Source organism: Protopterus annectens, chromosome 12.part0 (genome assembly GCF_019279795.1).
Source record: "Protopterus annectens isolate FY-2018-M chromosome 12.part0, PAN1.0, whole genome shotgun sequence".
Classification (NCBI taxonomy): domain Eukaryota; kingdom Metazoa; phylum Chordata; order Ceratodontiformes; family Protopteridae; genus Protopterus; species Protopterus annectens.
In genome coordinates, this window is record NC_056746.1 from 853,530,738 (window position 1) to 853,550,346 (window position 19,609).

The window sequence follows — 19,609 nt, forward strand, 5'->3', positions numbered from 1 at the left end:
AAATGTCAAGCGATCAGAAGAAGGAAATAAAAACAATAGTATAAGGTGTTAAGTCAGATATTATTTAAAGAAGCATTAAGAAATAATAAAGAGTATTATGAAAAAAGAAAGAAATATATGCAATGAAACAAGAGAGGATTAAGAATGTTATATAAACAAAGGTATTTTTACAAGGGAAAAAAGAAGCAATTCTATATTTGAGCAAGATAGTGAGGGAAAATGAGAGAGTAATAAGGGAATTGGAAAATAATAAAGGAGAAAAAGTAAATATTAAAGAAAGGATATTTAAAATAATTAAACAGTATATAAGAATACTTTTAAGACAAGAGAGAGATTAAAGAGAGACAAAAATGGAAAGCAAATAAATTACGTAAAGAAGAGGATGAGATTATTGAAAAAATATAAATACAGGATAATTTCATGAAATTTTAAAATATCTAGATATGAATAAAGGTATAGGAATAGATAGATGGAATTGAATATTATATGTATTATAATATGAAAGAGTGGCAAAAATATATTTTGTGGAAGTAGTGAATGAATGGTTAGAAAAAGGGATAGAAAATAATTATATACAGGGGCCATGAAATTTATATGGAAAAGGAAAAAAGAACATAATAAAAATTGGTGACCAGCAGTATTAAATAATACGGATTGCACAATATTTATGAGAATAATAGGGAGCAGATTAGGCAAGGCTGTAGATAAGTTAATGGGGTCTATGATTTTTGGAAAAAAAGGAAAAGGAAGTCAAGATTTGTTATGGATATTAAGAGGAGCAATATATGATACTGTAAATGAAAAGGTAGAAGCAAAAATAATGGTGTGAGATGACTGCAAGGCTTTTGACAGAATACAATATGAGGAATTATGGAAGATATTAAGAGATTATAATGAAATTATAATGTAACTCATAAAATAATAAAAGTGAAGAAATAAGGACAGAGTGTGGGATAAGACAGCGATGTCCAACAAACAGTATATTATTTGCATTAGTCATGAATGTGATTGCTAAAAAAATGAATAGAGAATTAAAAATGGCAAGGTATGAGATAAAGGTAGTATATGCTCCAATTATTCTTACATATGCAGATGATATAGTCTTAATCACTAAGAACAATAAATGTATGGAACAATGAATGAAATAATTAAATCAGTATTTAAATATTTGCTTGGTTTAAGCATTAATAAAGAAAATGATTTTTTGTGGGGTGAATTGGAATGTATGCACTTTAATGATGAAGACATATATATTTTGGGAATAACATTTGGGATAAACACAAAAACAGAAATACAATGGAAGACACTTATGCAAAGTTTGAAAGAAATATGTGTATTCTAGAGAGCATATAAATTGTCTTATAAGAAAAAAGTAGATATAATAAATTCTAGTCTTTTAGGTAAAATAGCATATTTAGTAACTGCATATACGATCCCATCCAAGTATGAAACAAATTGTTGTCGATTATATTTTCATTTATTTAAGGTTCAAGGTTGAATTCTGCAAGAAGAGGAATATTGTATGTTAAGGGGGAAGAAGGGGGAATTAGGATTAATATATATATATATATATATATATATATATATATATATATATATATATATATATTTCATGCTGCCTCTTTGAATCTGTATAAAATGTTGATAGGCTTAAAAAAGAAGAGAGAAATATAGTAAATGATATAATAAAATTGAAATATAAAAATGTTTGGGAAAAATTAAGATATGGCAAAAGATGGAAGAATAATGTAAATGAAGATATTAAAGAATATCAAAACAAGATATAATTATGGAAATATAGAACAAACAGAAAATGGTGGTATTTAAATATAATGATTAAAATTATTATATTTATCCTTGGGAATATTTAGAAAATGAAAAGACTTGCAATTAAAACTAGGTTTATATGGAGTAAAAATACATAAATATAAAGATTTTATGTGGAGATTAACAATAGGCAAATTGCCTATTAAGGCAAATATGCCATATAAAAGGATACAAGAGAGGCTATGTAACTATCGTGATGAAATCGAGATGTCAGAGCATATTATTTTTGAAATGTGCAAGAGTAAAGAAATTCTGGAAAAAATTGTGGGAAATTAACATATTGGATGATTTCAAAACTGTAAATGATATAAATATGACTATGATAGAATATGACTATTAAAGTAACAAAGGGGAAAAGGAGGTGAAGGAAATTAATAGAAAATGATTTTATATTTTATGGGTGACTTGGAATGAAAGACTGAATGAAATAAAATAGCATGGGAAATTGGTATTGTCTGATATCTTGAAGAAGATGCGCTTCTAGTTGTGGAAAAAAGGGTGGGGAGAAATAACTGAATTGTGTTTATTATTTTGTAATGCAAGTTACAATCAATTGTAAATAATGTATATAATGTAAATAGTGTATGTAAGTTGTTATAATTATTTACTAAAGAAACCCCTACTTGGAGCTGTTAGATGGTCCCAGAGGGCTCCTACAGCAGCAAGGAAGAGGCCTAAGAAAAGCAGCAGCATGGAGAAGGGTAGAAAAGTTGTGGAGAGACTGGAAGTGGAAAGTGAGAATTTAAAGAAAAAAATGCTTCATACTGAGTTTCAGAATGTAAACAAAGACTCATGTCTGCTGGATTTTACAATTTAGTAACATTTAACTGTCTCCATGAAGAAGGAAGTAAACAAGTCTGGTGAAGTGGTGCAGATAACTGAACTGGCATCAGGAGAGGTTGCAGATGATATTTTGTTAAAAATAATCCAGCAGGATGATCCAGGTGACAGTTCTGCTGTTTCATGGGGGTAAGATGGCAGATATCTTTTTTGGAAGTGCTGAGGATGGTAATGTGGAAAAGCAGCCAGGTGATATTGACAGTGCAGCAGATAACTTCAAGGAGTGCAACTGATTATCTGAGATCAATCGGTTAAATACAACAAACAGTAAAAACAATAAAAAAATGGATCTCAACACCAAATATAAAGAACTCACTTATTTTAATCCAAATACAAATAGCAGAGCTTTCAGGAATAATCCCTTCTTCAATGCATATAAAACACAGTTCAAATACAGAGTTTTTAAATACAGCACATGATCCCATGGCCCTATAAGAGCTCAGCTTGTTATACAGAGAACTTAAAGTTTGAAGACACAGCAACATATATGAAAAGTACATTCAAAAGCAACTTTAAAAGTACAACAGATACAGGCAGTCAATAGCAACATTCACTTCAGTTCATTTGCTTTTGTTTTAATGTAGGTTTTAAATTATCTTAAGCATCCAGGTGCACGGTCAGCCAGCAGTTTTAAAAGCCACCTAAATTCAGCTAGTTCACTGGCATTTAGAACATTACCACCTCTTATTTTAAAAAAATATCCTTTGTATTACTTTAAATTTAAATGCATGGTCAGTACCATTGCCGTGAATATGCTTAGCTAAGTAATTAGTAAGTATATTCCTTCTAATTTCTGAAAGATGCTCAGAAATTCTTTCCTTAAATTTCTGTTAGATTTACCTACATAGAAACTAGTACATGTCATGCAGACAGCTAAATAAACCAGATTTTCTGTAATTAGCAAATCAATCAAATTCATAAATCTGCTTTGTTAATAGATGCCCAAAAGTAACAGAAGGATCAATGTGCTTACAAAAAACACAATTATAGCATGGAACAGTACATTTTCTTTTAATTCTAGTGGATTGGTCTTTCTTTTCATGCATTTCCTTGAAACATATTTTCTGTTTCAGGTTAGGGCATTTCTTAAAAGTAAAACTTGGAGAGATGTACCTATTATTTTACCCAGTTTTGGCATAGCAGTTAGTATGTCTCAATTACTCTGTATAATATCAGTAACACCACCAGTATTAACACTGTATGTCATGATGTACCTAAACTTAGTGTTGTTATTATGACTTTGGTTAGTCTGTGGATGTTCCAATGAAAAATATGGCTTAGCTCTACCATCTCTTTCATTAGTTACATAATTGGATGCTTCACTCAAAAGACCGTCATTATAGCCTTTCATCTGAAATTCTTGTCTTAACATATGCAACTGCTGGTTACATAATGTTGCATCTGTAGTCATTCTACTCACTCTCATATATTGGCTTTTAACTATCTCTTTAAAAACATGACCAGAATGCATACTGCAACTATAGAGAAATCTGCTAGCCTGAACTTACTTCCTATAGATATTCATTGATATCATCAGCATGTTTGAGTGCTATATCTAAAAAACAAACCTCTGTTCTAGAATATTTCAACTTACCTCGTTACATCTGAGTGTGCCTCCAGGTGTTTCTGCAGTTACCTCCTGCTGCACCTCTAAGTGTCAAATATTGCTTGTTCATATTTGCATTAATAATTCTAAAACCATGCTACATACAAGGTATCAGAATATTTTATCTTGAAGCGTACATGACAGCAAACACAATTGTATTGATATTTGACCTTTGTTAATGAGTATTTGTTAGTAAGGTGATAACTTCAATTTTTTAAAGGCTAAAGCCACAGTGGGAGTTAAAGGTACACATTCAAAAGAGCTGTACTTTAGGGAATTAATTAAATCTCAGAAAATTTATAATAGTTTCCAAGAATCGAACATATTCTTGTAGATCAATTTCATCACCCTTCTAAACAAAAAAAAATATCAACAAAGCATTTATAAAATAGAATTTCATCAGTATACTTGTTTGTTGAATGAAATACATGCATACTCTTCCATTCATATAGGGTTATGTTAGCATAAGTATTTGCTATTGGTGTACCCATAGCAATACCCGATACTTGATGATACAGCTGCTCTACAAATAGGAAAACATTACTTTTTAGTACAACTTCTAAGAGAGCACAAATCTTTTCTATTTTCCCATTTGTGAATGCTGTGTCTTAAATAAATATTCTCTTGCAGACTGTCTGTCATATACAATAGGGATGACAGTGAACAATGAGTTGGCATCCATAGTTACAAAAATAAACTAAGTAGTCTCAATCACAGATTAACACTGATAAAGTTCTTTTAAAAAATCATTAGTATCACAAATATAACTCTGAAGATTTTTTTAACAAGGATTTTAATTGTTCTTCTAAGAAAATTGAAATGGCCTCAGTTAGCCTTCCCCTCCCAGATACGATAGGTTGCAATAAGTGGTGCAAGTGATCTTTATGTATTTTTAGGTAACCCACATATAATGGGAAGCACGGGATTAACAACATATAAGAAGTTAAACAGTGCACATGTAATATCATCTTGTACCTGAAGCTGATAAATAACATCATTAACCCAACATATTATGTTATTAACATTACTCCTATTTAATAAACAGAAAGTACTTGGATCATCTAAAAATGAAAATAGACGGATTATATTTTTTGCTATCCATTAAAACTATGGCACTCCCTTTGTCTGTCTGTTTAATCACAATACTAGTATTGCTTTGCGGTCACGTTAATGAATCAAATTCTTCTTCTGACAAATTATAACTTTTATTAGGCTTTGAATTATTAAAACGCTCATACAATTGTTTCTCACAAGTATTATAGAAAGCTGTAATTACAGGACAGCTAATAGTAGCAAAAGTGCTTGAACATTTACATACCTGTTTAGTAATGACAGAATTTTGAAACATTAACTTAAGATTTAAATTCATTGCAAACAGCTTAAGATCAGGTAATAGCATCCATAATAGAGTATTTAACTGTTGGCATAAACTGCAAGCCTCTTCTTAACAGGAAAATATCAGTAGCAGAAAATATGCTGCTAGATAAATTAACAATGTCAAAATTGTCTGTAAAATTCTTCATCTCTTCACTTTCGACCTGCTGCAAGTCTGCAGACCATTGCATCTCATATGGACATTTCCTCTTCCTCTTTTATTTAAGTTTCTTCCCCATGATAGGTCTCTTGTTCTTAGCTCCACTCTTTCCAGCAGATTGAACTTCATGGACATCAGAACCTGAAGAAAATCCTCCTCATGGGAAACTGCATTATTAAATGTAAATGGTACTGCAAATGTATTAACATTATTACAATTAGTGGTGGTATGTACAGATAAGTCCCTTCGTAGGGAGGTGTTTTGTACACCATCATCATATGCAATATTTACAATCAAAACATTTTAATTTACAAATGGACTAGATGTACCACCTTTCAATCCAGAGGCAGTCATTGTATAGCAGTTAAAACATATGCAGTAGTGACAGAAAATAAAAGGGGAAGGCAGCAACAAACTGAGATGGTGTCTGGTTTTGTTACAGCAGATAATACATTAAGTAAAATATATGCAGCAGTGGCAGCAGCTAAAAGGAGAACAGCAACCAACTGTAAATAAAACTTTTTTAAGAAGAATAGAAGACCAATTGTGAGAATAAAAAGCACATTGTAACAGATGGGTTCCTATTACATTATCAAAATCATGAAACATCGAACAATACAAGATCAAACCTGTATGTTCGATGTTTCATAATTTCGAAAACGTAAAAAAAAAAAAAACAAACAACATAAATTAACTGTTGTAAGCAGGGGGCAAGCCCCGCTGCACCTCCCGCTGTCTAAATATACCAACTCCGAGATTGCACTACAGTGCAATAAAGGGAAATATTCACTTTCCGCACTATAGTGCGATCTCGCAGTTGGTATATTTAAAGAGCGGGGGGTGTGGGAGTGCAGGGGGGTTTGCCCCCCTGCTTACAACAGTTATTTAACTGTTATTCTTTTTTATTTTTTTTTTTAAGTTCGAATTGCTGAAACTTCGATTAACTGTGTTTGATGTTTACAGTTTCAAAATTTCAGCAATTCGATAACGTAATAGGACCTCGTAACAGACAGATATTATATATGGGACAATTTAGTAACTGTTTTGAGTTTTAAAGATTTGGAAATTCTGTCTTTTAAACATTGGGACAGAGGATTTTTTGACAACATTTGAAATGTGTAACAAAAAGGACATTTATCTGTGGAACAATTTTTGTTTTCTCACAGTAACTTAAATGTTAAAAATTTGTACTTTGCAGTTTAGAACTGATGAACTAGAAGATGGTGTTAAAGATGTATGCAGGGTCTGTGGGAAATTGTTGATAATGTTGTGAAAGTTAGAGATGAGAGAAACATATGGAACCTGGAAACCTGAAAACTTTTGGAGAATTGAAGCTGTTTTGAAATGTGAAATAAACATGGTGAAACAGGTGCCAAATGTTATTTTTGTGGCTGGTCATAGTTATTGAGATATGCTGGCCAGCCTAATTCATGCTTCTTTTTTGGATCCTTTTCTCATTTAATTAATGGTTGTGATAAGGTACAATGCATCCAGTGAGGGGAGAAAGGTTGCAGATCTAGAAGGTGTGTGCATGAATGCAGGATGAGTAAAAATGGGACACTTTTGGATGGACAGTCAAGAGCAAACAGTAAATAATGAAAAAGAAGGGGAAAGGAAATAAAATATATAGAAGGAAGGACAACAAGAGGCTGGAGGAGAGGGTGAACCAGGTGAAGAAGAATCTGTAGAAGAAAAAGTATGGAAGGAAAAATAAGAGAAAGTGCATGTGGGAAGAGAGGTCAGAAGAAGGGATTGATACTACTAATAATTTTTGAAGCTCTAGCCAATAAAAAATCTGATTATGAGAACCAAGGATTATCTGTACATAAACCCAGAAAAAAAATATGAATTTATAACAGAGTAACGATGCAAGAACAAAAATTTAAAATATGTCCACTAAACTGTAAAAGAAGGAATAGCAATACTTTTAGAGTACTAGTAGTAAATGTGAACAGTATTATTAATATTGTAAGAGGGATAGGGAATCTGGAATGGTGGGCTAAATGTGATTTGGATATTATTCTGTTAGATGATGCAAGATTCCTGACAAGTGAATAAATATTGCAAACAGAAAACTTGTGGGGTGGAAATGTAACATGGCACTTAGGAAATGAATGCTGTTCTGGAGTGCCTGTATTGTGTAAACAACAGTGACAATACTAGATGTAATGTCGGTAATGATGAAAAGGTGATCTGTTCTGGATGTGAGGTGGACAGAACATATTTATAGAATTATAGAACTATATTCAAGCATAACTAGCAAGGAAAGAAAGAATCTGTTTCATCAAATATCAGACTGTGGTGGTGAACATGAAAATTATAATTGCAAGGGACTTTAATTGTGACTTAAGGGGAAAACATAAAATCAAAGGTAAAGATGTAAAATAAAATACAGGAAATGATAAAATGTGGCAAATTAGCTGTGTGTACCAAAAGTCAATGGACTCAGGAAAAGAGGGGTACTTGGATCTGAAAATGTTTATGTTATTGGAAAGCTTGGGGCTAGCAGATGGTGACACAGTTGTGTTGGGGTTTTCAGACCATTTGGCAATATGGATGGAGGTATTGGATCAAAGGGAGCTTATTACAATAGGAGATGGAATAAAAAGAATAAATGAGAAATTATGGGATGAAATTGGAGAGTCGGAAGTCTTGCTGTTGTGGAAGGATCATATAGACATGAAGGACTATAAAACTGGTCTGAATGGTTAGAAAGTGAAATATGAGAAAAGGTATAAAAATATTTTAGAGAATAATACAAGAGAGTATTATGACATGGAAAAAGAAATGATAAAAGAAACTGAGAAAAAATAAGGCCTTACTGTTTAGGCAACAATATTATTTACAAGGGAGAAGTCAGGAGGTATCTGCATATTTGGGTAAAATAGTAAAGGAAGATATTAATATAATGAGGGAAATCAAAAATGTAAAATGAAAGGTAAAAAACACAAAAGCAAATTATGACCATTGTAGTATAGAATGTGAAAATCCACGGTGGTGGTGCTGCGGTAGCGTTGTCGCCTCACAGTAAAACGCTGTCCGGTTCGATTCTCAGAGCGTCTTCTGCATGGAGACATGCGTGAATGGGCATCCCTTCATTGAAGGTTGTGCGTCAGGGCTGGCAACTCAGCACGTAAAAATCAACTGCCATTCATTAGCGGACTGGAGTTCCGCTGTGGCGACTCCTAACCGGGAAAAGCCGAAAGACACAGCACAGCAGCAGTAGTATAGAATGTGAAAAAATAAGAGATAATGGGAAGTAAAAAAAAAAATCCAGAATAAGTTAAGGAAGTGTTTGAAAAAGAAATTATGACTAGTGAATTGGATGAAATACTTCAGAAAGTAAATGTTGATTCAGTTTCAGGTCCAGATGGTATAGGGCATGGAATGTACAAGAAATTAATGGAAAGGCAAAGGGAGGATTTTGTAAATTTACTGAATGAATGGTTGCAGGAATTGTTATATATAAAGAGTTAGGTAGAGGGATAGCAACATTTATATGGAAGAAAGATTAGAACAGTGAAATAAAAAAAATGGAGCCCCATCACACTAAATAACACAGGTTACAATTTTTTATGAGAATAATACAGAGGACAATATTATGGAAGACAGTATATATGTTATAAAAGGGAAATTATGTCAGGATCTGCTATTGTTTATGAGGAATTGGGGATGATATAAGTAAAAGTGAGGATATAAACCTTATAGTAGGCGATATTAGCAAGACATTTGATACAGTATAACATGATGACTTGTGGGATGTTATGGAATGGTATGGAATAGGTAACAGAATTAAGAGAACGTATATGTCAGTATATAAAATAATATAGTGAGAATGTTTGTGAATTGGTGGCTGAGTAAAGAAATATGCATGAATTGTACTATAAGATAAGGATATCTCATGAGTTTAATACTGTTTGCATTGATAATGAATATGATACTGAGCAAAGTAGTTTATAAAACGAAAAATGTTAGATATGTGATGCAAAAGTAGGTGGTGATTCCAGTAATTTTGACATAATCACATAATATAGTGTAGTTGCTAAACTATGAACAAGAGAAGTGTTGGTTTGTCTGAATGGAAATTGAAAGGAAAGGGGAATGACTTTGAATAAAGATAAAAGTAAGGGTTTGGGGCCATGGTGAAAATTGGGGAGGTGTATTTTTCAATGAATAAAGTGTCTTTGCTAGAGATACAATTTGGGAAAAATATGTAGTTATGTTGCAACAGGAGGGTTTGATAAAAAATGGAAGAAATATGTCTTATGTAGAGGATATATAGATTAGCATTCAGGAAAATATTTATGTGGTGAATTATGTATTAATAGGAAAAATAGCATACATGACAAATGTTTATATAAACCCAGAAAAATATGAACAGAACATTATACAATTGTTGTTTTCTTTCATATAGGGTTCAAGATTAAACCCAGGGAAAGGAGGTGTGTTGCACATGAGTGATGATGAAGTGGAATTGAGGTTACTAAATCCAGTTGCTCATTCTGATTCTTTAAACTTGTGTAGAGTTTTAAAATGGGCAAAGGAAGAGAATGAGAAGTGAGAATGTTTAAATATACTGCAAGTTCAAAAATTTCTGAGAGATGATGAGAATAAGAAAAAGAGACAAACAATATGTAACTGTAGAAATAAAAAACTATCAAGAAAAAAATACTAACAAGGAAATAAAAACTGAAGATGTAGAGAAAGACAGAAGGGTGTTGTATAATAATTTGATACAACAATATTATTATGTAGATACATTGGAAAATTTTGTAAAAGAACTGATTAAAGCCATTAAAGTAAGGAAAAAGGTAAAAGACTGTCAAGATTTCCTATGAAGAATGGTAATAAATAAGTTACCAGTAAAGGGGAATTTGCCACATAAATAGAAAGAATGTATTTATTTTGGGAGAGGAGCAGACAACAGAGCATGTTTTTGAAGTGTAAAAGAGTGATGAAACTCTGGAAAAAGTTATGTTAAGAAACATTTTTGAGAATGTTATTGACATAAGCAAAATAAATATGAATATGATTATGTATGGATATTACAAGAACAAGAAAAAAATGTATGAGAAGGAAAGAAAATTTATTTTATGCAATATTGTTATTTGGAATGTTTGTTTGTGTCTTTCAGCTTTTCCCGGTTAGGGGTCGCCACAGCGAAACTACGGTCCGCTAATGATTGGCAGTTGATTTTTACGTACCGGCTTGCCAGGCCTGATGCACAACCTTCAACGAAGGTACGCTCATTCACGCATGTCTCCACGCAGAAGACGCTGTAGCTGAGAATCGAACTGGACAGCGTCTTACTGTGAGGCAACAACGCTACCACAGTACCACCACTGAAAAGACTAAATGAAATTTTGTTTAATGGGAAATTGATTTTGGCAGATATATTGTTAAAAGTTAGATTATGGTTGTGAAAGTAGTGAGGGTCATTTATGGAAGAATAAGAAAAATGATAAAAAGTAAAATAGTAGAAATGTATAGATATGAGTAAGTAAATATGTAAATAATGATTTTTGTGTTGAGTTTATTAAGGACCCCTACTCTTTTCAATAAGTGCCATGGGATCTTTTACATCCACCTGAGCTACCACCAACTCAAGCAGATGAGACCTCAGTTTAATGTCTCATCCAAAGGACAATGCATTCAGGAGTGCAGCATCCTAAATGCTACACTGTCAGCAATCCATCCATTAGATGTGGCAATAGAACCCAAAGCCTTGTGCATCAAATGTGAGTGTGTTACCTGTTGTGCCATTGATAGTATATAGCTTTTTGTACCCTAGTGTTTTTAATGAAGCACAGAATTTGGGAAAATATGACATGGGTTCAATAAAAGATGAGAAACAGCAACTGCATATAAGATCAGCTTGCACACCATTAAAGTATACATATAATTTGCAAGTTGGAAACATATATGCAAATGAACTGTCATGCAGAATATGTGTAAGTAATAGTTTCTTATCAGAATGACTGCCTTGCCAATTTATCACTGAATGTGAATGGCATTGCAGATATGGACAAGAAGCACAAATATGGATAGAAACGAGCATGTGAATTTGGCAAAGAAAGGATTTCAGAATGGATATTCACAGAGTATCAGGAACAAAAGAAAAGGGGGCATTAATACTTATTGTGAGAGAGGCTACAATAGTGATAGAAAAAGAAAATATATACAGCAATGGTTGATTTGTGGCAATAAGGGTTTATTGGCAGGGAAGGAGGACTATACTGGCATGGATTTATATTCCACCTAGAAATATTATTATGGAGCTTAAGACAATTTTGGAAGAAATAAGCTTTCAGCAGGCAATAATATTTATGGGTGGGGACTGAAAACCAATTTACAATAGTAAAAATGTATTGGAAACATAGAAGGAAAATATAACAAAAGAGCTTAGATTTCTGAAGAAATATATGAAAATATTTGGAATGGAAGTTGTGAATTTATGAGCAGGAATCTAGACAGTCTTTACATATCTCCCACGATACAATAACTGGCTGAGACAAGATTCAGGAGCATTCCTCTGCTTTATACAAATGTTCACAAAATTTCCAAAATATCTCTAATACCTCTTTAGGATCTCTAGTTAATTTTCTTGTCATAGGCTCCCTGTGTTTGGCAACAAGCCTTTTTACTTTCTGTTGCCCAAGTCATTGTTATAAGAGTTTTTAGACACTGAAGTAAGTTGTTATCATAAATACTTACTTCATAGCAGCCAACATTTTTCACCTTTCTAAACTCATGTAAATTATCCAAATACACCTTTATTTTCACATTAGCCCTCACCAGTGGGTCCTGTCCTTGTTCTGTGAGATTCTCCTTCATCTGAAATACTTCAACCTTTGACAGGCTGTCAAAATAATTCATCTTACTTCTTCCCATATCTCTTTCTCTTATTTCTACCATATTTTCAACTCTATTTCATTTTGTCTTACTCCTTAACTATCCATTCAGAAGAAATTTCTGTTTCTTTAATAACTCTCAAATCATTTCACTAGCCATTCCTTAAAGTCCACTCTTTTTAACAAATAAGTGCCGGTGATTCATTTTTATTTCATTGCCCTGCATCTGTATCTTAATCTTTACTGGTGTGTGATCTGAATTGCTGAGTTCTAGTGGGAAAATAAAGAAGTATTTAGGTAATACACATGTTGCCAAACTAAGGGAACCTATGACAAGAAAACTAACCAGAGATCCTATAGAGGTATTAGAGGCATTTTGGAAATTTTATTAAAATTTTCATACAGCAGATAAACAGGGAAACCAAGAAAAGGCACAAATACAAAAATTTATAGAAGACTTAACTTCCTAAAATGATGAGGATAAAAAATTAATAGCTAAGATAGGAAGTGATAGTCAATCAACAGGGAAAGCTCCAGGAACAGATGGCATCCCTGTGAAAAGCTTGGAAGTTAGGAGGAAATAAAGTGATAAATATCTTGAGGGATTCTGCCAGCATCTTGGAAGAAAGCTGCAGTGACTGTATTACTCAAAGAGGCAAAAGACCACTCAGACCCAGGTTTATATAAACCAATTTCAGTTTTAAGCTATGATTATAAAGTGTTTATACCTATACTAGCTAACAGATTGCCAAACATGTTGCCAAAACTGATAGATATGGAGGAGAGGCAAACATTTGACAATATTAATAGAACAATGATGATCTAGAGGGAAGTAGAGTATAAGAAGACATCACTATTGTTGGTGGATATTGATGCAGAGAAGACATTCGATGGAGTCAGCTGTGATTTTATGAGTACTGTAGTGGTAGCATTTGTGTTCCCTTATAGAAAAGTACACATTGATAGGAGGATATATGAAGAGTCAGTGACAAAAATTAAGGTTGCATTGTGTCTTTGTGGACTTAGAGAAAGCATATGACAGGGTACCTAGAGAGGAGTTGTGGTATTGTATGAGGAAGTCAGGAGTGGCAGAGAAGTATGCAAGTGTGGTACAGGTTATGTACGAGGGTAGTATGACATTGGTGAGGACTACGGTGGGAGTGACAGATACGTTTAAGGTGGAGGTGGGATTACATCAAGGATCAGCTCTGAGCCCTTTCTTATTTGCAGTGGTGATGGACAGGTTGACAGATGAGATCAGACAGGAGGCCCCATGGACTATGATGTTTGCAGATGACATTGTGATATGTAGTGAGAGTAGGGACCAGGTTGAGGAGACCCTGGAGAGGTGGAGATATGCTTTAGAGAGGAGAGGAATGTAGGTCAGCAGGGCTAAAACAGAATATATGTGTGTAAATGTTAGGGAGGGTAGAGGAATGGTGAGGAGTAGAGTTGGTAAAGGTGGATGAGTTTTAGTACTTGGGATCAACAGTTCATAGTAATAGTGAGTGTGGAAGAGAGGTGAAGAAGAGAGTACAGGCAGGGTGGAATGGGTGGAGAAGAGTGTCAGGAGTGATTTGTGACAGACGGGTACCAGTAAGAGTGAAAGGGAAGGTCTACAAGAGGGTAATGAGACCAGCTCTGTTATATGGGTTGGAGACGGTGGCATTGACAAAAAGGCAGGAGTCAGAGCTGGATGTAGCAGAGTTAAAGATGTTAAGATTTGCAATGGGTGTGACTAGGATGGACAGGATTAGGAATCAGTATATTAGAGGGTCAGCTCAGGTTGCTTATGGTGCCCAGTTTGTAGTCATCGGCAAATTTTGTCAGTCACAATCCCCCTATGTTTGCCTGCACTTCAGAAAAATAAATGCCGAACAAGAGGGGGCCCAGGACTGAGCCCTGTGGGACACCGCTCGTGACCGGCTTAGATTCTGACATGGCACCAGCAACTCTAACCCTGTAGGTTCTGTCCTTGAGCCAGTTTGCAACCCATCTTGTGACATATGGGTTTACATCTAAGCTGGTGAGCTTTTCTATGATGCCAGAGTGGGGTATTGTGTCGAACGCTTTTGCTAGGTCAAGGTAGGCTGTGTGAACTGCCTTACCCTCATCAATGGCCTTAGTGACTGTTTCGAAAAAGTCGACCAAGTTCAAGAGGCAGGATCTGCCCTTGACAAAGCCAAATTGGGTAGGATCCAGTGTCTGTAGGTCCCCAATGTCTTTATTTATGAGTTCCATTATGATCCTCTCCATAGCTTTGCAGACAAGGCTCATCAAGCTTATGGGGCGGTAATTTCCAGGGTCTGTAGAAGCACCGCTTTTGTGGAGTGGGACCACAGTTGCCGTACGCCATTCTTTGGGTATGTATCCTGTAGTAAGGCTAAGATTAAACAGCAGCCTTATGTGTGGGTTTAGTTCCTCATTGAGTTCGTAGCACACAGCCGGGGACACCGTCCGGTCCCATTGATGCTGTGTTTTTTGCTTTAGAGAGAGCAGCTCTCACCTGGGCATCTGAGATGTTTGGGAGGCTAGACTGTGGTGGGATAGATATTTCTCCTTTTGGGGGGGACGGGAGAAATTTGCACTGAACCTGTCTGCCAGTATGTTGGCAATGTCTGTGGGTTCAGTGATTTTTGTATCATTTTGGACTAATTCTGAGCATATCTGGGAGTTTCCACCCAGGTTTCTAACATAGCTAAAGAAGGCCTTATGATTGTCTTTTGTGTCTTTAGCGATTTTTCTCTCAAAGTTGGCCTTGGATGATTTTATGAGTGATCGTAGTTTTTTGCTAGTATTGATCAGATATGCCCTCTCTTTTAGGGATTTTGCTCTGTCATGTAGTAGCTTTCTCCTCTTGTTGTAGAGTTTGTTTATGGCTGGGGTCCACCAGACCGGGCGCCTGCCTTTGGTGGAAAGGGTCTTGATTTTATTAGGGATTGCTTGATCCATACATTCCTGGAGGTGCTCGTAGAAGGCATTTGTAAGGGTTTCAGCAGCGTGGGTTGTGGTTTCCACTGGCTCGGGGGCCTTGAAGGATACCACTCCAGTCTTAAGAAGTGTGAAGTTTGCTTTTGAGAAGTTCTTCACTGTGGTCTTTTTTGCTGGGGTTGGGGGCAGGATGTGGATCTCCAGTGAGATTAATTTATGGTCTGATCTCACCAATGAGGGAGATAACACCTACATAACCCCCCATCTCTCCTTATCACTCCATCAGTCACCAGACACTAATCAAACCTGGATCAGCTGGGATGTAGGGCTTTACCCCTCTACACTACATGAGCAACACATTTCAGTGTTATGGAATATTTTGAGAGAGTTTGAAGTCTTTTCAGTATATAAAGCAAATGAAGATAAAACAAAGGCTATAGCAGTAAACTATATACCCACCAATGAATTGGATCAATATGCAAGCCTATGGGGACATGAAAAGATGAAGTATTTAGGTGTATGGATTAAAACAGTTTCTATTGTGGTAGCTAAGAATATGTGGGAAGTGACTGAATAAAATATGGTACAAAAATTAAGAAGTTGGAGGCTCTTGATTATGGATATGGATAGCAAGATACAAGCAGTGAATATGTTTCTAGACCCTTTAGGTTTATATGCAGGACAGATGTATTTTTATCAACAAAAGGAGTAGTTGTTTACCATAATTAATAAAGAGTAGAAGGAATTATTTGGGATGGGAAGACAGCAAGAATTACGTGGAATAATTTATATCCAAATAACAAGATAGCTTGGGGCTACCTGATTTGAAGGGATACTTTTGAGGGATAACAAAAGGTAGGGACAGAAAATAGACAAATGAGGATGGATTATTAGCAAAGAACTAAGGAACTGGAAGCAGATAACTATGGCGGGGAAGTTAACCAAGTGAAGTGACACCAAGAAGTTTGGAGTGTAAGTTAGAGACTATCTTCCACCAGTGATTAATAGCAGAGTATAGACAACCGGTAAGGGATAGGGGAGTGTTAAGTGAAGACCAACCCTAGTTGAGTCTACAACAGTACAAAAGAGATAATTAGCAAGGCATATGAAGTACTACATAATAATAACAAGAATCAATCAGAAGGGATTAGGAAAGATGGGAAAGAGAGAACAGAAAGGCAATACACAAATCAAAGTGGGAGGACATCTGTATGGCTCACAAATATATAACAAAGCCTAGAAGGTTTAGGATTTTTGCATAGACATATTTAAGTATCTGTACACCTCAAGCAGACTTCAGCAAATTGTTCCTCAAGAAGATAGCAATTGCTGGAGGTGTGATGGGAAGCAGAGAAGTAACTGGAAGTGCATTTTTGGGGGAACGTAATGAGCTGGCAGATATTATCTTATGATCATAGGGAGTATGACAGATTCAGGAATTTGTGGAGCTTCAATGACTGTTACCAGGGAGGATCTGGTACTGAATCTATCTGCTAGTACACTGGCTGTTAAACATTTCAAATTTCAAGACCCACATGAGCGAGTCCCAAAGTGCAAAGACTGAATGTCTGAAAAAGCAGACTTCTATACACCAAGTTCAAGATGGCCATTTCTTGGAGTCTTCCGTTTGTATATATAAGTTCAGGTGGCTGAGAGCTTCTCCCTCATATCAGGTGTCCAGGGGGAATGCCCCCACAAAAAAAAAAAACAAGTTTAAAGGAGAAGAGCAATGTTGGAAATTCACTGTTTTTTTTTGGGGGGGGGAGGGTTCAGTCTGACATTTCTATAGGGAGCTATACTGGCTATGTCTTTTGCGACACAATGAGTGGTGCCATTTTTGAACAGTTCAAAACATTGTAAGGTGCTAGCTCTTAGTTTCCTAATTTAACTAAAGAAGGATTTATAGTTATCCTTTGCTTCTTATGCTAGTTTTAGTTGGCATTTGTCTTTAAACTTCCTAATGGTAAATATTAGTTCCCTGCTAATCTTTTACCACATTTTTTGATTTGGAATGATACTTTAGTCAAGAATAAGGAACACAGTCAAAAATAACAGTGGCACCATCTCAAAATCAAAGACAATTTTAAAATATTACTCCAAATCACTTAGAAAGTTAATGCAGCAACATATTTTAACATGTATTTTCATAAGAATAAGAGGTATAAAACTCTAATGCAGCTTATTATTGACTGTAATTTTCATTGATTTACCAGAAAATAAAAGATTTTATGAGGAAACAAGGCAAAATATGAGGCAAAGGCTGGGACCTTCTGCAAAATCAGAAACAGTTAATAGGTATGACTACTAGGCTATAGGCATTCTTTCTAGCCCTTAATGGAACTGAATAAACCATGTGGCTAGAAATAGGGAGTGGAAAGCCTGATGGAGCTTGCCAGAGGAATGGAGAATAAGGTCATTAAGGGCTCAAGATAAAGAGGATGCTCCATTTGATGAAGTCTAGGCAACAAGTACCACACTTGCTCGACCCAAACTTATATAAGAATGGCTTTGAAATTGTGTTGCTTGACTTTCTGAACCAAACTCAAAAATCAGAGGAAATCTTTACTCCTGTGAATGAAGTCTTTACTGTGACCCAGATGACCAATGCTTGACTACTGGCTCAGGCACTGGAGGAAGTGAGCAGAGAAGATGAGAGGGAGTGGCTGCTGACAGCTCATTCATCTTGAGGGAAGGAGGCAGCTCTGGTCTGCCATTTGGGTAGCACCTAGTGGGAGCTCTTGGCATTGCATCTGCAGATACTGTGATATATTGCATGTGCTGCATCAGTGCATGCACTGAAAGCCCTAGACAGCACACTCATGGAAGTGAATATATTTATCCCAGTAGCTGGTTAGCTCTGGAATGCTGCCAGGTGGATTTAGGAGTCCCATGGGAGGTCTGCCTGAAAGACCAACATATCTGCTCCCAACCACTCAACTCTCACCTCACAGAGAAGAGCCAGCCAGTGAGACTGATCTGAGGAATGAATGAGCTTTGTCTCTCCCCACAGGAAGATGACTGGCCCAACTTTCAGTCTGTATCAGGAAAAGGGGGGTTGGCAAGATCTATCTCCATAGGCCTGATGGGCTCCATCAAAAGGAATGAATGGGTCAGCCAGGCACTGGTAGCAGGTGCTATTGGATTACTCGAGTGGACAGGAAGTAAAAAAACAAACAAACAAACAAAAAAAACAATGGAAATGAGAGAAAATTATAAAGGATCCCTGACAGTCATTTCTTGCTGACTGAATTCCTGCTACATTGCTCTGCACAGAGGATTAAAAAAAAAAGAAATTGCCACACTTGCTATTGTTCAGAGATGTAAAAACTCAAAATAACAGTTCTCACAGTGATAGAACAACTTCTGCACTAATGATGGATTGAGGGACCACTCATGATGTTTCAGAAAGCCAGAACAGGGCATGTCCATCAAAACTTGCTTTCCCAGGAATGCAATTTGCATTCAGAAGCTGATAGTTTGCTTTAGCCCATTCCCAAATCCTCACTGTTTCTTCATAAAAGTGGTGCAAGTGATTCCTCCTTACTTGTTTAAATATTTATGTACAGACTAGCCTTTGACTGTGACCATACACTGTAATCAGTCTAGCCTTGTAAATGTCCCCACACCCTAGGGAACAAGCATCAGACCTGACAGACTCAAGAGGAAAAAGGACCAGGAAGAAGTAGCCTATGGTCAGTTTCACAGCATGTAACCACAACTTCAGATGAGCTTTCCATGCTTTGGCGACCCTGATGTGATCTCTTTGCATTCATTGAAGAATTTCCATATTAAAGCATTAAAAAAGGCACCATGGGGAAATACACTGATATTTGCTCAGGAACTCTGAGGCAGAGAAGGACTATGATTGAAAATGAACAATCTGTTGTACATGAAACTTTAATAGAGGGATCATCTCCATGGGTAATTGTGCCTGTATTATGTCCATGGTGTACCCAATAAAGGTGACTCCACCTGAGATTTTACAAAATTCACTGTGTTTCAAAAAGCAACACTGAGTTT